At 40.9% G+C, this 22,301-nt stretch overlaps 1 long non-coding RNA gene across 1 annotated transcript in view; it reads right to left on the bottom strand.

Annotated features, from left to right (window-relative positions):
- Positions 1-6,772: 6,772 nt before the first annotated feature.
- Positions 6,773-22,301, bottom strand: part of LOC140737346 (uncharacterized) — a 47,561-nt gene continuing 32,032 nt past the window's right edge. The window contains exon 3 of the long non-coding RNA XR_012101113.1: positions 6,773-6,989. This is a non-coding gene — a long non-coding RNA (uncharacterized lncRNA). The remainder of the gene's footprint in view (positions 6,990-22,301) is intronic.

The raw sequence follows: 22,301 nt of genomic DNA, 5'->3' as shown, positions 1-22,301 counted from the left end.
TGATGCTTTTTGCTGGAACAAGTGGGGGGGGGGAGGGAGAGAACTCATTCATATTTTTGTTTATTTTTCTCTCTTTTTTGCGGTTGTCTGCACAGAGTAGGGATTTCAGGTTGTATACTGTATACACTCTCTGACATTAAATTGAACCATTGAGAGGCTGAAGATGTCCTTGAACACTCCAGCCAGTTGGTCAGCATGTGCTTTCATTATCCAGCCACTTACAACTTCAGAGTCATTTGTTTTAAGGGATGTTCTGACATTGCCTCTGAGGTAGACTTCACAGGGTCACCGAATGTTGGGGGTGTTTGTACAGTGCAGTGCTAGTCTCCCTTTCAAACCTGTGCTTAAAAGCACTGAGTTCACTGGGAAACTGAGACCATGTATATTTTTTCCTCCACTTAAAGTAATATTTTCAATATAATGCCTTTCTTTGTAAGCAGAAAAGGTTTTTAATTTAATTTTAACGTACTAGGGCACTAACCATTTCTGAATCACACTGAGAGACTTTGAGTTCATCTCTCCATTTTCTCTGAGAATGGTGACATAGGGAAAGTGTCTGATTACCAAAAGAGTAACAGAAAGCGTGTAATTACAGAGACTACAGTTCTGCATTAAGTACACTATATATTGTGGCATTATAGTCTAGCATGGGAGGTGCCACAAACTATGTGGCTGGCAGATACATCAAACATTTGTGCTGGCCTATATTTCTCCTTTGAAGTGCTTTTTGTTGCTGAAATGCCTTAGGCTTGCCCGTCTATTCATTCCACTGGCCTGCACATGTTAAATTTTGTTCAATAGATTCTAATTAAATTTTGGGAACATCTATTGTCAACATGAAATACTGATTGCATGTGCTTTGCATTTATTATGAAGCTCAAGAACTTGTGAGACTGTCAGTGAAGCAGACGATACTTCATACGCTTGACAGGATGACTCAGTCATACTTCCAAACAGCATGGAAACACGGTTCCATCAGGTCTACAGTGTACAGCGCATTCACATCATAGTTCTCAGGAGATGTCTTCCAATGCTTCGATACTGAGCCACAAATCACAGTGGTCCTACAGTAAAAGAAAAATTGTGACCGTGAATCGGAGCAAGTGCTGAGAGTGAAGGAGTAAGGAATCTCAGAGAGAAGCCATTTTGTTTTACCTGATCGGGGAAAAGAGGCTAGACTGCGCAGGTGCGTGACGTAGAGCACCAAAGGTTTAAAAAGGCGACCACCATATCCAGTGGGGAGCTTTGAGAGCGGGCAGCGGAGTGAGAAGGAGCAGAGTGGGACAACTTTGGGCCAACAGGATTCGGCGTGAACAGGCAGAGGCGAGGGTAGGTTCTGGTGAGTTGTTTTTTTTCTCATTTCGATTTCTTTTTCAACTAGTAAGTTTAGAGAGAATGCCAGGTAGGATGTTGGAATGCTCCTCTTGCAGGATGTGGGAAGTCAGGGAGATCTCCCGTGTCCCTGACAACGACACCTGCAAGAAGTGCATCCAGCTGCAGCTCCTAACAAACCATGTTAGGGAACTGGAGCAGGAGCTGGATGACCTCTGGATCATTCAAGAGAATGAGGAGTTTATAGATAGTAGCTTCAGGGAGGTAGTTATGCCAAAGGAGCAGGGCGCAGGTAATTGGGTTACCGTCAGGCGAGGGAAGGGGAAAGGGCAGGCAGAGCAGGGCTCCCCTGTGGCCATTCCCCTCAACAACAAGTATACCAATCTGGATGCTGTTTGGGTTGGGGCGATGATTTACCTGGGACAAGCTGCGGCAACCAGATCTCTGGCACTGAGTCTGGTTCTGCAGTGCAGAAGGGAGGGTGGAAGAAGAGGAGAGCGGTAGTGATAGGGGACTCGATAGTTAGAGGTACAGACAGGAGGTTCTGTGGTCGTGACAGAGACTCCCGGATGGTTTATTGCCTCCCGGGTGCCAGGGTCAGGGATGTCTCTGATCACGTGCACAGCATTCTGAAGTGGGAGGGTGAGCAGCCAGATGTCATGGTACACATCGGTACCAATGACGTAGGAAGAAAGAGTGAGGAGGTCCTGAAGAGTGAGTATAGAGAGCTTGGTAGGAAGTTAAAAAGCAGGACATCAAGGGTGGTAATCTCGGGATTGCTACCTGTGCCACGTGCCAGTGAGGGTAAGAGTAGGATGCTCTGGAGGATGAACACGTGGCTGAGGAACTGGTGTAGGGGGCAGGGTTTCAGATTTCAGGATCATTGGGACCTTTTCTGGGGCAGGTGGGACCTGTACAAGAGAGACGGGTTACACCTGAACTACAGGGGGACCAATATCCTTGCACGGAGGTTTGTTAGTGCTATTGGGGAGGGTTTAAACTAGATTTGCAAGGGGGTGGGAACCAGAATGATGGAGCAGATATTGGAGGAGAGGTGAAAATAACAGATGTTAAAAGTTTAGGCAAAGTCACAAATAGAAGGTTTGTGTGTGGTGGTAATAATCTTCTGAGGTGTGTCTATTTCAATGCGAGGAGTATTGTGGGGAAGGCAGACGAGCTGAGGGTGTGGATTGACACGTGGAATTATGATATTATAACCATTAGTGAAACTTGGCTACAGGAGGGGCAGGACTGGCAGCTTAATGTTCCAGGTTTAGATGTTTCAGATGTGATAGAGGCAGAGGGATGAAGGTTGGGGGAGGGAGGTGGCATTGCTAGTCAGGGAAAACGTTACAGCAGTGCTCAGGCAGGACAGATTAGAGGGCTTGTCTACTGAGGCCATATGGGTGGAGCTGAGAAATAGGAAAGGTATGACCACATTAATTGGATTGTATTATAGACCACCTAGTCAGTGAGAACTAGAGGAGCAAATCTGCAGAGAGATAACAGACAACTGCAGGAAACATAAAGTTCTGATAGTAGGGGATTTTAATTTTTCACATGTTGATTGGGACTCCCATACTTTTAAAGGTCTAGACGGGTTAGAGTTTGTAAAATGTGTTCAGGAAAGTTTTCTAAATCAATATATAGAGGTACCAACTAGAGAGGATGCAATATTAGATCTATTAGGAAACGAGTTAGGACAGGTGACAGAAGTGTGTGTAGGGGAACACTTTGGTTCCAGTGATCACAACACCATTGGTTTCAACTTGATCATGGATAAAGATAGATCTGGTCCTCAGGTTGAGGTTCTAAACTGGAAAAAGGCCAAATTTGAAGAAATGAGAAAAGATCTAAAAAGCGTGGATTGTGTCAGGTTGTTCTCTGGCAAGGATGTGATTGGTAAGTGGGAGGCCTTCAAAGGAGAAATTTTGAGAGTGCAGAGTTTGTATGCTCCCATCAGGTTTAAAGGCAAAGTGAATAAGAATAAGGAACCTTGGTTCTCGAGGGATATTGGAACTCTGATAAAGAAGAAGAGAGAGATTTATAATGTGTATAGGCAACAAGGAGCAAATAAGGTGCTTAAGGAGTATAAAAAGTGCAAAAAAAAACTTAAGAAAGAAATCAGGAGGGCTAAAAGAAGACATGAGGTTGCTTTGGCAGTTAAGGTAAAGGATAATCCTAAGAGCTTCTACAGGTATATTAAGAGCAAAAGGATCATTGTCGTCTGAACCCTTAGCGCCTCGGTCGCACATGGGGTCTCGAGCAAAAGGATAGTAAGGGATAAAATTGGTCCTCTTGAAGATCAGAGTGGTTGGCTATGTATGGAACCAAAAGAAATGGGGAAGATCTTAAATGGGTTTTTTGCATCTGTATTTACTAAGGAAACTGGTATGGAGTATATGGAAATAAGACAAACAGGTAGTGAGGTCATGGAACCTATACAGATTGAAGAGGAAGAGATGTTTGTGTCTTGAGGCAAATCAGAGTAGATAAATCCCCAGGACCTGACAGGGTATTCCCTTGGACCTTGAAGGAGACTGGTGTTGAAATTGCAGGGGCCCTGGCAGATATATTTAAAATGTCGGTATCTACCGGCGAGGTGTTGGAGGATTGGAGGATAGCTCATGTTCTTCCGTTGTTTAAAAAAGGCTCTAAAAGTAATCTGGGAAATTATAGGCCGGTAAGTTTGACGTCAGTAGTAGGTAAATTATTGGAAGGAGTACTAAGAGATAGGATCTACAAGTATTTAGATAGACAAGGACTTATTAGGGCGAGTCAACACGGCTTTGTGCGTGGTAGGTCATGTTTAACAAATCTATTAGAGTTTTTCGAGGAGGTTACAAGGAAAGTGGATGAAGGGAAGGCAATGGATGTCGTCTACATGGACTTCAGTAAGGCCTTTGACAAGGTCCCACATGGGAGGTTAGTTAGGAAGATTCAGTCAGTAGGTATACATGGTGAGGTAGTAAATTGGATTAGACATTGGCTCAATGGAAGAAGCCAGAGAGTGGTAGTGGAGGATTGCTACTCTGAGTGGAGGCCTGTGACTAGTTGTGTGCCACAGGGATCAGTGCTGGGTCCATTGTTATGTGTCATCTATATCAATGATCCGGATGATAGTGTGGTAAATTGGATCCGCAAATTTGCTAATGATACAAAGATTGGAGATGTAGTGGACAGTGAGGAAGGTTTTCAAAGCTTGCAGAGGGATTTGGATCAGCTGGAAAAATGGGCTGAAAAATGGCAGATGGAGTTTAATGCAAACAAGTATAAGGTATTGCACTTTGGAAGGACAAACCAAGGTAGAGCATACAAGGTAAATGGTAGGGTACTGAGGAGTGCAGTAGAGCAGAGGGATCTGGGAGTACAGATACATAATTCCCTAAAAGTGGTGTCACAGGTAGATAGGGTCGTAAAGAGAGCTTTTGATACATTGGCCTTTATAAATCGAAGTACTGAGTATAAAAGTTGGAATATTATGGTGAGGCCGAATTTGGAGTATTGTGTGCAGTTTTGGTCACCTAATTACAGGAAGGATATTAATAAGGTTGAAAGATTGCAGAGAAGGTTTACAAGGATGTTGCCAGGACTTGAGAAACTGAGTTACAGAGAAAGTTTGAATAGGTTAGGACTTTATTCCCTGGACCGTAGAAGAATGAGGGGAGATTTGATAGAGGTATATAAAATTATGATGGGTATAGATAGAGTGAATGCAAGCAGGCTTTTTCCACTGAGGCTAGGGGAGAAAAAAACCAGAGGACATGGGTTAAGGGTGAAGGAGAAAAGTTTAAAGGGAACTTTAGGGGGGGATTTCTTCACACAGAGAGTGGTGGGAGTATGGAATGAGCTGCCAGATGAAGTGGTAAATGCAGGCTCACTTTTAACATTTAAGAAAAACTTGGACAGGTATATGGATGAGAGGGGTATGGAGGGATATGGTCCAGGTGCAGGTCAGTGGGACTAGGCAGAAAAATGGTTCAGCATAGCCAAGAAGGGCCAAAGGGCCTGTTTCTGTGCTGTAATGTTCTATGGTTCTATGGAATAAAAACCTAACAATTAGAGACCACTAAATAATTTATTATTTAAAACTTTTAGAAATAAAATTATGATAGAAAGAAATAAAAATTTTAAACTTCATTGAATTATTTTGGTTCATTGCACCAAGGGCATCAAGAACTCATCAGAAATTCATCAGGGATTGCCTAATTTTTTTCCAGAAGCTTCTTTGCTTTTACTGGATCATTGGCACCAACTTCTTCTCCCTGGAGCATGGTTTATTGTTGCATGAAAAATCTTGACTACTTGATGGAACAAGACGCAAGAATATTTTTTGTCATTTTATATTTTCTATAATCCATGTGTGTTTCTAATATGGTAAAAAAAAAACATTTGTTTTCTTGAAGAAAGGAATAAGTATCTTATTGTATTGTCAAAGTAATGAAGTACTAATGAAACGTGTGATTCCTGATAAGGCAATTTTGATAAAGTTAATAAGAAACAGGGGCACTCATAATAAAGCTATTTCAACAATCCTTTAACACTTTTCAAAGCACTTAACAAGCCAAATAACTGATATGAGTTTGTTAAATCAGCTGTAGAAAATGTAGAATTATAGTAGGAAAAGTACTGAATAACATTTTTATATTGAGCAGAATTTGACTATCACTGTTATTTGGAATTTTGGAATCTTGCAGAGGTGACAATGGATCGCAGCATGTTACATAAAAATGAATAATATTATGGAAATATAGATGAAGCATAAAATGTTATTAATCCAGTGAATGGGAAAAGAACAGTGACAATATCGGCAATTTTGTATCATAACTTTTGATCTAGAGTTATAACAAATAATTAAAAGCTAGAAGTACGTAGTGATGGACCAAAGATCATTAAAATGGAATGGAAACGTACAGAAAATGGTCAAAAAGCTACTGTACTGCTGGACTTTATATTTAAAATGCTGGCACACAGAGGGATAGAAATGATTAAGGTGCTTCACAAGGTTCAGATAAGAACATATCTCAAGTTCAAAGAGAAGTTCTCAAAACCATATTGTCGGAAGGACATCTTGGCCTTGGAGCGAATAAAGAATAAATGAACCAGAATGATACCGCATTTCTGAGTAGAGAGTATTAGTTATCAAACAAAAGGGGGGCTGCTGGTGATGAACCACCTGCTTCTTTGATTCCAGTACAATACCAGATCTGCAAGGTCATCATGCATCTAACAGGTGCCTTGCTACCATATGCAATTTGATAGAATAGACCATAGGTGTGATCAAATATTGCCTCATTTGTTTGATTACCTCTGTAGCAGGTTAGAGGAGTGGATAAGATTTTTAATGATGTTATATTGCATGTGACATGCCACATTTTTGGTTCTCAGAATCAGGTTTATTATCACTATCTTATATGACATGAAATGTGTTCCACACTGCCAAAATAAAATCAACATTAAATCAAGATTCCAGAACAAATTTATCAATCAAGCTACAGTAAGGTCAACAAATGAACCCCGACCCGTGCTATTCAGCTGGCCGATGTTGTAGTGGCATCCGCACTTGACTTTGAGGCAATTGGTGTTGGGTTCAAATCCCACCAGCTCCTTGCATACCTTCCATTGTGCTGGGTTGTGTGTCGAGCTACCAACTCTGCCTTTAAAAAAAAGCAGACAAATGCTAAAGAAATGGCAAAGTTACCACACGAGGAACAACAACAGCAGCAGCACTACTTAGTGTTCACATATTCTCTTGCTGTAATGATCGGCCCTGCCTTAATTCAATCTCAAACAATTTCAGACTCTTCACAGTTGATTAAGACTAGAGCATTAATTAGTTAGCAACCAACAATCCGCAGGAGGAACTCAAGTAGGTCAAGTAGTATCAGTATTGAGAAAGGAATTGATGTTTCATATCAAAACCCTGTGTCAGGATACTTCCTGTCCCCACAGACTCTGCTCAATTTGCTGAGTTCTTCCAGCAGATTGTAGCTCCAGATTCCAGCATCTGTAGTTCCTTGTGCCTCCTCTAATGATCTAGTTTGAGTTTGTCATGCTCTTTACGGATATTGCCAGGATCAGAGAATTTTAACTGCAAAGACAGGTTAGTTCAGCTGGGTTTATTTTTAGTCTGAAGGGAGATATAACTGATTTGTATTGAACTGTGAGAAACTTGGAAGGATGCAAAGAGGCCAAATAGCGGTAGCAATAGAAATCCTTAAGGCATTCATAATGGACCTGGAAAAGCAGATTAACAGACTTCTGATTTTTTGCCAAATTGAAATTTTGTATTCATTTTCCATATTTTACTCAAAAAAATATTGTAGATTCAATGGGACATTTCAAAATGATCTGTGGATTATTCTATTGTGAAGCGTGCCATTGTCAAAGCAGCTTATCAACCCATTATAATACAATGTATTCAACATCAATTCAATATACATTTTTATGGTACCATATATCATTATTTTCCCCCAGATTCTAGGCCTTCAGCTTTGTAGACATTTTCCTTTACAGTTTCAATGGTACACTAATTTTCTGCTTTTGAAATTTTAAGCTCCATGAAGTAGAGTGAGACTCTAAGCTGTGGCAGCTGTGAATTTTACTATTGACGTAACAGAAGCATCTCCTGAACCTTAGATTAAGAAAAATGTTGCTTGACTTTAAGATTCTATGCTTGGCAATTAACAGTAATTTAGAGGATGTGCAAATTTCATTTATCAATATATGTGCATGAATTACACACAGTTGCGATAAATCACCAATTTCAATGCAAAGAGCCTGAATTCTAAATATTTTCTGAACGTTTATGGTTAATGACTGCTTTGTATTTCACTCATATTCCACTCATGAGTGCCTTTTGGCTCCCATGGTGAAGGGAGACTGGATCATTGCTTTGTGTGTTTTGTTGTACTGAAACCAATGGCTGAACCTTCAAAAAAATCTATCCACAGACAGTATGGTATTTATTGTGTACATTATATCTAGATGGTGCCAATGTGAGAAGTCGAGATGCTGTCACTTTTCACTTATATTTCCATTAAATATAAGATAAGCTAGAATTCTTAACTATATAATACCTTTTGTTTTAATTTGATCAAATTTAAAAATAAATGATTTTTTGAAATGTTTTTGGACGTCTGAAATACTCAAACACTTGGATTATTTTGTATTAGGCAGCTTTTACTTTTCTAGTCAAGCTAAAGAACATCAAGGTACTTTTCCTCTTTTATAGGGGGAACTGATGCACAGAAGACATTGTTGTTACACAAAGCCTCTATGAGGGTTCTTCTGCACAAAATATTTTTGTCAAATTGCTCCAAGTGCATTCATTGTTTAATCATAAATCTTAGACAGTTTCATATAGTGACCTCAGGCAGTCTCCAGCAGACCAGGAAATTGTATTACGTTTCTGTTGCAACATTGAGCTCCTCATCATTAGATCATCAATTCACCACATTATTTACTTTGTCAATTCGTATTAGTTCTCCAAGTGAACACGGAAGTACAGCAATTTAGTTGGCCAACAAAACATGTATTAAGAAAACACTTATCTGATAGCTCAGACTGGGAAAACTGTATAGGAAATATTGCTTTTATAAAAAATGTTTAATGACATCCAGGAATTCCTAAGTGCTTTGCAGTCAATTAAATATTTATGAAATGCAATGATTGTGGTTCACTATGATGTTGAGGTCAGTGCTGTAGTAATGCTGCCTGATATACTCTTTGGAGAAATTTGCCCAGGTAGATCCAGAGCATCTGTCTGGATTTTTCCCCTCTCAGTATCATTTTTTGCCATGGCTCTCAGTTGTTCACCAAATGGTATGCAATCAGGCAACAGAATAAAAGCCAAATAGCCAGTCATTTTGAGGAATTCTCAACAACAGCAAACCAAAAAGTAGGAAATTCTTTCTAACCTTTTAAACACTTCACCAAGAACAAGGATAAGTTCAAAAAGTTCAAAGTAAATTTATTATCAAAGTATACATACAATATGTCATTTTATACTGCCGTGAGATTCACTTTCTTGTGGATATTCACAGTAACTACAAAGAAACGCAACAGTCAATGAAGAACCCCACACAACAGAGACAGACAGACAACCAATGTGACAAAGACCACAAACTGTGCAAATACAAAAGAGTAAAAGAACCAAAATATAATAATCATAAGTATATAAGCAATAAGTATCGAGAACATGAGTTGTACAGTCTTTGAAAGTGAGTCCATAGGTTGTGGAAATATTTCAGTGTTGGTGTGAGTGAAGTTGAGTAAAGTTTTTCCTCTGGTTCAGGAGCCTGATGGTTGAGAGGTAATAACTGTTGCTGAACCTGGTGATGTGGGACCTTTTTCCTGATGGCAGTTTCAAGAAGAGAGCATGGTCTTGGTGGTGAGGCCCCTTGATGATGGATGCTGCTTTCCTGCAATAGTGTACCTTGTAGATGTGTTCAGTTGGTGGGGAGGGCTTTACCTGTGTAGGACTGGGCTGTATCCACTACTTTTTGTAGGCTTTTCCAGTCAAGGACATTGGTGTTTTCATACCAGGCCATGGTGCAACCAGTCAGTATACTCTCCACCATGCACCTATGGAAGTTGGTCGAAGTTTTAGATGACATGCCAAATCTTCACAAACTTCTAAGAAAGCCGAGGTGCTTCCATGTCTTCTTTGTAATGGCAGTCACATGCTGGAGCCATGACAAATCCTCTGAGATAGTGAAGATGAGGAATTTAAAAATGCTAATCTTGTCCACCTCTGATCTCCTGATGAGAACTAACTCATGGACCTATGGTTGTATCCTGTAGTCAATAATTAGCTCTTCAGTTTTGGTGACATTGACTGAGAGGTTGTTGTTGTGCCACCATTTAGCCAGACTTTCAGTCTCTCTCCTAAATGCTGATTCATCAGCACCTTTGACTTGGCCAACCACAGTGCTGTCGTCAGAAAATTTAAATATGGCATTGGAGCTCCACACTCATAAATATAAAGCGAGTAGAGCAGGGAGCTAAACATACAGCCTTGAGATACACCTGTGCTGATGGTGATTGTGAAGGAGATGCTATTGCCAATCTGGACTGACAGGGTTCTGCAAGTGAGGAAAACAAGGATCCAGTTGCAAAAGGAAGTGTTGAGGCCTTGGTGTTGGAGCTTATTGATAAGTTTTGAGAGGATGATAGCATTGAATGCTGAGCTGTAGTCGATAAAACTCATTCTGATGCATGCATCTTCACTGTCCAGATGTTTGAGGGTTGAGTGAAGAGCCAATGAAATGGCATCTGCTGTTGGTCTGTTGTGACAGTAGATAAAATGGAGTGGATCCAAGTTGCTCCTCAGGAAAAGAGTTGATAAGTTTCATAACCAAACTCTCAAGTACTTCATCACCAAGAATGTAAGTGCTACAGGATAATAGTCACTGAGAAAGCCTTTCTTAAAGCTGATGGGTGCCACAGACAGCCAAAAGCAAGAGGTTAAAGATATTGGTGAACACTCCAGCCATCGGCCTTGCGCTGGTCTTCTGTACTTGGCCAGGCTCTCTGTCTGGGCCAGGCTTTCTGTGGGTTCACCCTTCTGGACACTCTTATGTTGTCCTGAGACTGAAATCACAAATTTGTCAGGGTCTGTAAGAGTTTGTGAAGGTACTTCCATGTTTTCGCAGTCAAAATGAGCATAGAAGGCTCTGACCAAAACTTTGTTGTCACTTATGTCACCTTGGTTTTACTTTATAGGATTAAATGCATATAAGATAAAAGTTGAAACTTAAGTATTATCAGAAGTGTTTTTATATAAGAAACATTCATTTTTAAAAAAAAAATTACTAGTGATTTAGACTTCCCAAACAAGATTGATTTTTTCAGGAACAGACAGATTGTTTGGCAGTAATTAAGACTAATTTACTTTTGGGGCAGAATTATTCAGAAACAGTTGATGTTTATGTCAGTTCATTGACAGTTCATTCCATTAACAAAGGTTGCAAACCTACGGACATTCATATGTTAATTATTTCCACCAGCAATGTCTTGATTTCTTTACTGCGTAGATAAGCAGTAATTCTCTTTGCTATTCTCCTTTCATGTTCCAGGTCAATATAATTGGTCATACTATAAATGCCTTCTCATGACAGTAACATTTTTCATTGAACCTCTAAGCTTCAATGACTGTTAAATTTCTGGTTTGTGACATCGGCTTTTCAGTTGAAACTGAACTATTTTTATTTTGCAGTGTAATTTTATGTAACTTAACGTAGTTGTAAATTCCATCCAGGATTCCCCCAATGTCCTTCATGTGGATGCAAATACCATTGTAGCTTTACATGCACATCATACTGAGATTTTAATTTAAAACAGAACTGTTAAACTGTGTGACTCAGATAAATTCTTTCTTCTAACATGGTTCTTAGATTTTAAAAGACTGAGGTCACTTAGATACCATAGTTTTGACAACATATTTACTGCAGACTAATATTTTCCTAATATGTACACTGTGATTAAAAAGAACAAGGAGGGATAGATAAAGCTGCAAAATATTTGTGACATTAGGCAAGTTGCATAAGGCATCAAATCTTAATTTGGGCTTTGGCACCAAAACAGAAGCAGAGCTCCTGATTCTGTAAACAAATACCTAATGTTTGTACCAGAGAAGCAGAACTGTTATGGAAACAGACCAAACATGGAATTGGTTCTACACATACCAACCAAGCTCAGACCTACTAAAATTAGTGTACACTGATAAAAACCTCCTCCAGTGTAAGTCAGGCCTAGAGAGTGATTTATATTAGAAAATTAATCTCCAGCTTTTCTTCTGGACCAACCTTAAATGGCTGGTGGCAGGAAGCCACCGCCTGAATCCTACAGGTTTTTAGACAGATTGGTTTTGGATGTCATCATTGAAACACAACTATAGTATTAACCTAAAGCCTAAAGGTCAAAGCTCTCAGGAAGTGAATTCTAGGCAAGGAAGGTTCAGGAAGCTATTTCAGATTTTTCTTTTAAACAGTTTTTAAAAAATTGCATTCTGAGATCCACGAACAATCTATGAGTCTTCTGTGTCTCCAGCTGCTCCCTCTGTCATTGATTGCAAACATCTTTGGGCTTCACTCCAGTAACTTGTCTTGGATCAGGGGCCCTACCCTTTTATTCTGGGTAGCTGCCTTTTATTGTAAGACTTTGAAGGCTAGGTATTTGTTTCCACTTGACTTGGCATTAAGGTACATCTGTTCAATTTCAGTTCTGCCACCCTACTGCTAGTCCTGGCCAGGCCATAACTTATGAGGCTGTGCTTCTTTTCAGCATGTAAACATTACATTGATTTCCCTGCATTTAATAAGGTTCTCAAATGTAATTAAACAAATTCATTAGTAAATGCAAGATATTTAGTCTCTTGTTGCTGAACATTTAAATTGATATATTTCTTAACAGGAATCTAAATATTTAGAAATTAGGTTTGTCTTTAAGGGATGAATGTGTGGAGATACCAGTGTACAGTTTGAATTCTGGAGGAAATATGATACACTTATATAGTAATGTATACAGTATTTATTTATATAACTATAATGAATTAATTCTTTTCACGCTTTGCCCAATTTAAAAACTTCCAGATAACAAAGAAGTGAAATAAACATGCCTTTCCCAATTACAGAAAGTTTTAATTTATCAACAGGAAGATCATGACAAGAATACTTACTGACTCAGTCTATGTGCTGCCTTTATGGCAGTTATTTAGTTTATAATATTTTCGCTTAGTAATTCATTTGTTAGCATTTTTTAGTTAAAGTTAGGATTGTTTAAGTAAATTCATTTGTCTGTAATATATCGCGGCTGCGATGACGTCACATCCAATTTCGCCGCGTCTTGTGGGAAAATACCGGTTTGGGATAAACGCAAGGGTGGGGGGCGCTCACATGTGGCAGTTCAGCGCAAGTTAAGGTTGTTCTCTATGCACCAGAGACACAGTGAAAGCAACGCTGTAAGTCATGAGATAATCGATATGTTGAATTAAAATGTTAACGCTGATTCTGTTAAAAGTAACGACGGTCGATAAGGTTTATGTTTTCATTAGTTAAAGAGTCGGGATAGTTTGTGTTGAAGTGTATTTAAAGCAGTCAATGGAGCAGGTAGATTCTGACTGTATGCTGCACTTTAATGTAATGTAGTTATTGTAGTTTTACCTTTGCAAGTATTCACGATGTAAATGTGATATTTAGAAGGAAACAAACTGTACCAATCTTGTATTGTTTTATCAACAATTTTCACCATACGTTAATGTGAAGAGTGAACAGTAAATGGTTAATCTTACTGCGACCTTGTTTTCATTGACTACAGTTTAACTCGACGTTTAATTCGGGTTTCGTTACACCCGAGCGAGAACGTTACAGTGAAAAAGCGGCATTATCAGGTGTTTCAAGTGCAGCAATGACAACTCGGTCCAGCATCAAGTTGTTGCCAAAGTCGTTGCCATCCTGCGACAGGGGCAGTAGGGCATCAAGTAAGGCCACCCAAGCAAGAGCTAAAGCAGAAGCCGCCAATGTGCGAGCGCGCTTTGCCAAACGAGAAGTAGAAATAAAAATGGAAGCGGCTGCCAGAGAAGCCGAAAACCAGAAGGAAGAGGCTGCCAGAGAAGCCGAAAACAAGAGGAAAAAGGCTGCCAGAGAAGCCGAAAACCAGTTGGAAAGAAAAATGGTAGAGGCAAAGTTAGAAGTGCTGAAGCTAGAACGAGAAGCAGCAGCTGCCAGGGTGGAAGCAGAGTTAATAGAAGATGCTGAAGAAATGCATGATCCGGTTGACGGAAAATCTACTTCAGAAAAGATCAGGTTGGAACGCACGAGAGACTATGTCCAATCTCAAATAAACTGGAAGACTCGTTCTTCCGCTCCACACTCATTTGATAACGTCCCACTTCATGAGGAGTCTCAGAGAGGTCCGACCGCATCACATCCATCCGAGGAAATCAATTTACGCGTGCAACTCCGCGACGAATCCAGGAATGAAAGGGCTCACGACAAGTACTTCTCAACACCAAACTTACCAGATTTGGGGAGAAAAGAGGCAAAGACCGAGTCCAGAACAGCAAATTCCATAACAGATGTACGCCCTCAGTCGTATACCCGCAGCCATGTTTCCTCAGCCCACATGCCACTTGCAGTCAAACCCGTAGCACGGTATTTAGCACAACGGGATCTCGTCACTTCAGGACTATACCAGTTCGACGATAAACCTGAAAATTACCATGCATGGCACTCCACATTCACCAACGCTATCGATGGAGTCCAGCTCAGAGCAACCCAGAAGTTGGATCTTATGGCGAAATGGCTGGGAAAAGAATCATGCGAACAGGTGAGACGCGTACGTTCAGTGTACATCAACAAATCCGAGCTAGCATTGAAGAAAGTATGGGAGCGACTTCAGGAGGGCTATGGGGCCCCCGAAATTATTGAAGTGGCGCTATGCCAACGTTTGGGAAATTTTCCTAAGGTGTCAGCCAAGGACCACACTAAGCTAAGAGAATTCGGAGATTTACTCATGGAGATTCAAGGCGCCAAAGAAGATGGCTACTCAGCTGGTCTAGTATACCTAGACACTCCAACCGGGATTAGACAAATCGTGGACAAACTTCCATTTGGGCTGCAGGACAGGTGGTTGTCCGTTGCCTCAGAGTACAAGGAAGATCACTGAGGTCGATTTCCTCTCTTTGAGTATTTCACTAGGTTTGTGTGCAAGGAGGTGAAGAAGCAAAATGATCCTAGCCTCATAGGTCCAGGAAGCAGTACAATTTACACCAAGCCAGATAAATCCTCTTCGAATAATTTCAACATTAATAAACCAGTCTCAGTGCTTAAGACTGAAGTCTTTACAACTAACAACGACCCTAGCAAGAATTGTCCATTGCATAACAAACCCCACCCCCTCAAAAGATGCAGAACGTTTAGGGAAAAACCCCTTGAAGAGAGGATGGCCCTTCTCAAGGAGAAAAGAATATGTTTTAAATGCTGTTCCTCGACCTCTCACTGTGCTAGAGAGTGTACGATCGTCGTGAAGTGCCCGGAATGTAATAGCACTAATCACGATGGGGCCATGCATCCCAGCCCGTTACCGCGAACCGACAACGCTCCTTCACCCCCACAACAGGACGGCGGGGAGGGAGAAGCTCACTCCAGGACAACTGTTGTCAGCTCGAGCTGTACAGAAGTTTGCGGCCAAGCTCAGGCAAGCCGTTCTTGTTCAAAGATCTGTCTCACTAAGGTGTACCCTAAGGGAGCCAAAGACAAGGCCATCAAAGCCTACGTAATTCTGGACGATCAGAGCAATCGCTCGCTAGTCAGTCCAGAGTTCTTTAACTTGTTCAACATTGAGAGTGAGCAGTTCCCATACTACCTTAGAACTTGCTCAGGCAACATGAAAACTTACGGAAGGAAGGCTGAAGGCTTCCAGATCGAGTCCCTGGATGGTAAAGTCCTCATCTGTCTCCCTCCACTCTTAGAGTGCGATGAAATCTTGAATAACTGCACTGAGATCCCGACGCCAAGTGCGGTGCTACACCAACCACATCTCCACCACATCGCCAAACACATCCCAGAGCTGGATCCAGAAGCAGAAATACTCCTGCTATTAGGGAGAGATGTTCTCCGGGTACACAAGGTTAGGCAGCAGGTCAATGGACCACATGATGCCCCCTTTGCGCAACGCCTGGATCTGGGCTTGGTGGTGATAGGAGAGGTGTGCCCTGGCAACATACACAAATCGACGGTTAACACACTTAAGACCAATGTGCTAGAGAGTAGCCGCCATTCGATTCTTCAACCCCGCACAAGTTCCATGTGTGTCCAGGAAGCACAACAAGGCTTTAACAAGTGCAAAGTAACTGACGAGACGCTGGGTCAGTCAGTCTTCGCTCAAACGGAGCATGATAATAAACTTGCTCCATCGGCTCACGACGTCATCTTCTTAAAAACAGAGGACACTAAGGTCTTCAGAGACAAAGCAAATAGTGGGGTCGCCCCACTACCTTTCAGAGAACCACGCCAGTGCTTGGCAAACAACAAAGAGCAGGCAGTCAAGCGGTTCACGTCCTTGCAAAAAACCCTGAAAAGGAAACCGGAGATGCAGCAATGCACCTGATTGACCCACGAGGTACTGTGCACACTAATGGCAGAGGTCACAGCCATTATAAATGCACGACCACTCCTACCCGCATCTTCTGACCCGGAAAACCCCTTCATACTCTTGCCATCAATGCTCCTTACCCAGAAGGCAGGAGCTGCCCCTCCACCAGGGGACTTCTCTGATAAGGATTTGTACACAAAGCAATGGAGACAGGTCCAGGCCCTGGCAAATCGGTTCTGGTCTCGTTGGAGACAGGAATATCTACCTTTGTTGCAACACAGACAAAAGTGGACAGAACCCTGCAGGAACCTTCAAGTTGGAGATTTAGTCCTGCTCAGGGACAAGCAAATCGCCTGCAACTGCTGGCCAATGGCCAGAATCACTGCCACATTCCCTAGTCAGGATGGACATGTCAGGAAAGTCGAGTTGAAAACTACCGACCAAGGCGATGTGAAAATTTACCAAAGGCCAGTTACAGAAGTCATTCTATTTCTACCTAATGACTGATTTAGAGACTGAAGTTTTGTATTATGTTCATTGTGACCTTATGAAAGTCAAGCGGGGAGTGTGCTGCCTTTATGACAGTTATTTAGTTTATAATATTTTCGCTTAGTAATTCATTTGTTAGCATTTTTTAGTTAAAGTTAGGATTGTTTAAGTAAATTCATTTGTCTGTAATATATCGCGGCTGCGATGACGTCACATCCAATTTCGCCGCGTCTTGTGGGAAAATACCAGTTTGGGATAAACGCAAGGGTGGGGGGCGCTCACATGTGGCAGTTCAGCGCAAGTTAAGGTTGTTCTCTACGCACCAGAGACACAGTGAAAGCAACGCTGTAAGTCATGAGATAATCGATATGTTGAATTAAAATGTTAACGCTGATTCTGTTAAAAGTAACGACAGTCGATAAGGTTTATGTTTTCGTTAGTTAAAGAGTCGGGATAGTTTGTGTTGAAGTGTATTTAAAGCAGTCAATGGAGCAGGTAGATTCTGACTGTATGCTGCACTTTAATGTAATGTAGTTATTGTAGTTTTACCTTTGCAAGTATTCACGATGTAAATGTGATATTTAGAAGGAAACAAACACTGTACCAATCTTGTATTGTTTTATCAACAGTTTTCACCATACGTTAATGTGAAGAGTGAACAGTAAATGGTTAATCTTACTGCGACCTTGTTTTCGTTGACTACAGTTTAACTTGACGTTTAATTCGGGTTTCGTTACACCCGAGCGAGAACGTTACAGTCTAACATCCAGAATGCAGGCCTGTTCTGTTGTGTTTTTTGTGCTGATGATGTGACTTATCACACTACGTTTTTGTTATGTCTTCCTTTTTCCTGAACCATGGGTTCCTGTCCTTTCTATGATATAGGAGGGAGGATAAAGACTGATAATTATAGGCCAGTCAGCCTGACCTCAGAGGTTGGTAAGATTTTAAGGATAAAATGTCAGAGTACTTGGAAATATATGATAAAATACGATGATGTTGGGACGATTTCTTCCTGTTAGAATTTTTTAAGAAAGTAGCAAGCCGGCTAGATAAAGAACAGTAGATGGATGTCATGCACTTGGGTTGTCAAAAGGCCTTTGGCAAGGTATTGCACTCGAGGCTGCTAAATAAGAGCCCATGGTGTTAGCTGTGTTATGCTAGCTGGACAGAATAACCTACTGGTAGAAGTTAGACAGCGGGGGTAAAAAGAGATCTTTTTCAGGATGGCTGCTGGTGACTGATAGAGATCCACAGAGTTGGGACTGCAACTTTTCATGTTATACTTTAATAATCAGGACAAAGGAACCAATGGCATTATGGAAAAGTCTGCAGATGATACAAAGTTAAGCAGAGCAACAGGTTGTGTCAAGGTGGTAGGAAGTCTGTGTGAAGCCTACCTTGGTAGGAAGAAAGAAGGTATAGACTATTTTCTAAATGAGAAGAGAATTCAGATATTGGAGATGCAATGGGACTTGGGAGTCCAAGTTTAGGATTTCCTTAAGATTACTTTGCAGGTTGAGCTGGTAGTAAAGAAAACAAATGCAAGGTTTTGAGAGGACTAGAATATAGAAGCACGATGCACTACTTAAGCTTTATAAGGCATTAGTCAGACTGCATTTGGAAGATAGTGAACAATTTTGGTCACAGTGTCTGAGGAAATAGGTCCTGGCCCTGGCGTAGTCCACAGGAGGTTCACAGGAATGAAAGGGTTAACATATGAGGAGTATTTGGTATCTCTAGGCATATACTTGATGGCATTGAGAAGGATGGGTGAATTTTGTTGAAACCTACTGGATACTGTTACAAACTGTAACATTTTAGAAACAAACCAACAGCAATAGATCACACCTGGAGCCTGGTTTAGAGGTTAAAACCACTATCTTTATTAGTAACTATTTATAATATTGTAACCTAAACAAGATAAACAAAAGTTAACAGTGTTATGTGTATAAATGTGTGTAAATAAAACTCCCAAACTATCGAGTCTGGGAGAACAAGGCTTAGAGTCTTGAGATGGTAAAGTAGGAAAGCTCAGTAATCCAAGGAATAAATGATGGGAGAGAGATATTTGTAATGTAGAGAGGAGGCAATTATGTTGAATTCCACACGTTTCATGATGGTAATTAATAAATATCAGTTGTCGAAGATCCTCCGTCACGCCGTTCCAAATCCACACACGAATTACCATCGGAGTGATCTATCACAGGGATGTTGTCTTGAAGGGGTTACCACATAACATACCCAGGCAAGGGTTAAATTCCAGTGGTCCCACAGGACATTCCTTAATCCACTTCTATGGATTATATGAAGTGACAGCCACACATTAGAGGTTCACTGGATTGATAATCAACCCTCCCTTGTGGGTGTAGCAGAGTTCCAAATTCCCAGCTTCGACAAGCTGCAGCCGCTACCTTTTCCACGTTCGCTCCCCTCTCTTTCTCTTCTTCTGACTTCTGACTGTGACTGTCTGTGTCCTTGTTTCAAAGGTAAACAAGCTGAGAGTCGGTCAGTGAACAACATCACAGACCTGCCTCACTGAAGCGCTCTCTTAAAGTGACAGTCCACAGCAAACCAAATCTGCGGGTTTGTAACAATACTGAAAGGCTTGCATAGAGTGGATGTAAAGAGAATGGCTCCATTAGCAGGTAAGAGGAATTTAGAGTTATAGAGCACTACAAAAACAGGAATAGCACAGAATCAGGCTCTTTTGCTCATCAAGGCCATGCTGACCTGATCTTATGCCTGGTCCCATCCATCTGCACTCAGAACATATCCTTACAAACCCCTCCCATCCATTTACCTTTCCAAATATCACTTTATATTACAGTTCTCCATTCACAGATAGTAAGTATGTGGAAATCATTACCATAGAGGGCAGGGTGGCCATCGCTGGATGTATTTTTTTATTTAGAGATACAATGGCACTACTTTGACTTCTGGTCAGGATGGTGCCTGTGTACAATGCTCCTTCAGTCCACATCTTCTGGATAGATCATGGAACTATATATTTTACTTCTTTTATGTTTGTTTTTCATCTTGGATGTGATTCTGGAGTTTGGAAATCTTTTGGGTGTTCCAGTGCTTTGCAGTCTCCGAGAGGATTCCGGCAGACAGGTGCCCAAACCTCAACACGGGCAGGCTGTGGGATGGGACGCAAGCTGGTGTTTGTCTCCATTTCACCATTTAAGGCTTTCACTGTGCGCCGATTAAAGTGACGAGGAAAATTGAAGCATCAAAGCGAGTGCGGAGGGTGAGTACTGAGGATTGCTCTGCTATGCTACCAGTGATGGGAGAGCTTGCCGTTGTGCCCAGAGAGTGTTCCCCAGGTTTTCTGCATTTTGGATGTGGACTTGGACTATAGAATTTCTTTTCCAGTCTTATAGTTTTTTTGTATTCTGAGTTTTTGCCTGATCTTTCTTTTTGTGTGGTGTGTGGGGGGGGGAGGGATTAGGGGGTTGATGATTATACTCCCTTTCTTTTCCTTCTTGGTTTCATAGCTACCGGGAGAAGAAGAATTTCGGAGTTGTATACTAATGAAATTGTGAACTACATGGTATCAGGTGCTTCTGCCCAACTAGCTCAAGCCACCCAATAACACCCATGTGATCAATTAACCTAGTAACCCATACATCTTTGGTATGTGGTAGGAAATTGGAGCACCTGGAGGAAACCCACGTGATCACAGGGAGAACGTACAAACTCCTTAAAGACAGCAGCAGAATTAAACCTGGGATGCTAGCACTGTAGTAGTGTTACACGTTATTCCTACACAACCATACCACCCACTTACAGCAGACATTGTTACTGCTTGATTGGTGGGGATGTTAAATGTTACAAGGAGAAGGCAGGAAAATGAGGTTGAATAAAAATCAGCCATGTTTGAATGGCAGAGCTGAATCAATAGGCCAAACAGCTCAATTCTGTACCTCTACCCTATGGTCTTATTTTCCCCATTTGGGTTTCACCCTCTCCCACCCAGCAAGAACATGGACAGCTTTCTGCTTGTCCTTCCTTTCGCCAACCCTCTACATTGACATAAGGATCATCTACATTCAATAGGATTTCATCACTGGACACAAGTTTATTTCCGTCCCTCTTTTTAGAGTTTTGAACAGACTGATCCTCCCACAATTCCATTCTCCTATTGCCCTTCTCCCAGCATTTACCCATGCAACCACAGAAAATGCAGTGCTTGCTTTTAACCCTTTCCATTGTTCTGGACTCAAACAATGCTTCCAAATGAAACGTTTCCGTTTAGTATATTGTATTTGGTGCTTATGATGTGGTCTCCACATTGGAGAAACAGAACACTGGCTGGCTGATAAACGTGCAGAATAATTCCATTCCAACTGCAGGGTATTCTGAGAGCTATCAGTTTTAATTTTCTGTTCACTTCCACTGTCACTTGCCTGAAGAAACAGCACTTCAACTTCTATCTCAGCATACTATAGCCCTTGAAACTCAATACTGAATGTAATAACTTCAGGTAAACAGCTTTTTCTTTCATCTCTCTATTTTAATTTACTCCTCCCTGCCTCTTTTGTCTCTGGCTTCAATAATAGTAATTGCTATGATGACAACTCTGATCTGCACCCTATCACAGATATTCCCTCTGTTCTTTCCAAACCCTCTCTCTTTCTGCAACTTAGAACTATTTTCTCATTTTCCAATTCCGATGAAAGATTCTTTACTCAAGTAGTTGATTTTGTTTTATGCCCTTTGATATTGATATTGTTCAGGGTGCTTCGAGCAGTGTTTAGTTTTCAATGAAATTTAGGGCTTTTTTTCTACTTTGTACTGTCACTAAAATTTATATAGGAAAGAAAGAACGTCACTGATGTCTAACAAACATGAGAAAATCTCAAGATGCTGGAAATCCAAAGCAACTCACACAAAATGCTGGAGGAACTCAGCAGATCCTGCAGCATCTATGGAAAAGAGTAAACAGTTGACATTTTGGGCCAAGACCCTTCTTCAGGACTGACATCTCTAATATCTGTTTAGCTTTTTTTGTTATTAATGTGAATTGAGTGGAACTTTAGCAATCTCCATTATTGGCATGCTGTTTCTGAGCTGCATCTGTTTGCTCTACCCATATAGTCACTTGTGCTTAACTACAAAATGGGAAACTCAGTAACTCACTTACTTTTAGAAATCTTCACAAACCCCATGATTAGTGCCTCTATTAAAATATTAACGTACTGAATTTGGAACATGTTGAACAATCAATAATTATATGGCAAGGTTTCATCAAATTTAACACAAGGTTTTCTAATTGCTATTAACTGTTACACTTGATCAATCAACATTGATCCATTGATGTATCCTATGCATATACTTTGTTTTCTGCTCTAATCTCAAAACCTTCCAGTTAAACATTT

The sequence above is a fragment of the Hemitrygon akajei genome, chromosome 2, assembly GCF_048418815.1.
Source record: "Hemitrygon akajei chromosome 2, sHemAka1.3, whole genome shotgun sequence".
Taxonomy (NCBI): Eukaryota; Metazoa; Chordata; class Chondrichthyes; order Myliobatiformes; family Dasyatidae; genus Hemitrygon; species Hemitrygon akajei.
The sequence above is the reverse complement of the archived record's forward strand: the minus strand, read 5'-3'. Positions and strand labels throughout refer to the sequence as shown.